Source organism: Buceros rhinoceros, unplaced genomic scaffold, assembly GCF_000710305.1.
Source record: "Buceros rhinoceros silvestris isolate BGI_N320 unplaced genomic scaffold, ASM71030v1 scaffold18885, whole genome shotgun sequence".
Taxonomy (NCBI): Eukaryota; Metazoa; Chordata; class Aves; order Bucerotiformes; family Bucerotidae; genus Buceros; species Buceros rhinoceros.
Genome location: NW_010411553.1, coordinates 13,427 through 14,409, shown reverse-complemented (window position 1 = coordinate 14,409; position 983 = coordinate 13,427).

Sequence of the window (983 nt, the reverse complement as noted above, 5' to 3'; positions counted from 1 at the left end):
ACTCACTGGGGAAGGAGAGACTTTAAAAGTTTGGGGTTCTCTGAAACGGGGTGAACACTGCTGCTCCGTCACACGCCTGACTGCTACAGGGGGACATCCCGTTCCCGGGCAATTGTCTGTAACCTGCTGATGAGAAATGTCTGTATGAGGAAAGAAAAATGACTTATTTTTGGTATGAAAGTTGGGGCTATCTGTGAAGTTTATTTTGTTTTGGAGGATGGTTCTGAGTAACCTCTTTAGCTGTTGCTGTACTATTTGGAGGGGTCAGGCCCAGCTCTTTGCCTTCAGCAGCTGGAGGTGGGGCAAGAACTGTGACATGGAATAAACTTGGGGAAAATTCCTTTGTCTGCTCCGTGGATCCCCCCAGCCGCTCGCTGACAGTGTCTCTACAGATAAATTAAGCTGCAAGGGGCTGAAGGAGCCCCCAGTGCTTCAGAGCTGCTGCTGTACAACAGTGCCTTCCTCATGGAACTTTGCTGTGGCAACAGGCTTTCCCTGCTGCATTTCATGGGCTTCAGCAATTTGCTTCCTTGTTGCAGGCCAGAAGTGAATCCACGATGGAGCTGCGGCTCCTCAGAAAGGTGGACATGGTTTGAGCATCTTGTAGCTCACAAGCTGGGACAGGGGGAGCAGTGCATCCCTCCAGGCCACAGCCAGCATTGAAAAACATCAGAGGATAAAGCAGGGTGTGAGGGCAGGGGAAAGGAAAACTGCTGTGCCCTCCCCAGTACACCCCAGCTGAAGAGGGGAGGTGCACAACCCCGCAATATGAGGGTGAGGGTGGAACCCTCTGCTGGGAGGAGAGGGGAGAGAGCTGGGGGGGGTTCAGCCTGGAGCAGAGGAGGCTGCGGGGAGACCTGAGTGCAGCCTGTCAGTGCTGCAAGGGGTGTCCGAAAGCTGGGCAGGGGCTGGTCAGCAGGGGCTGTGGGGACAGGACAAGGGGGATGGTTCCACTGCCAGAGGGAGCGACAGAGCAGAGAGAA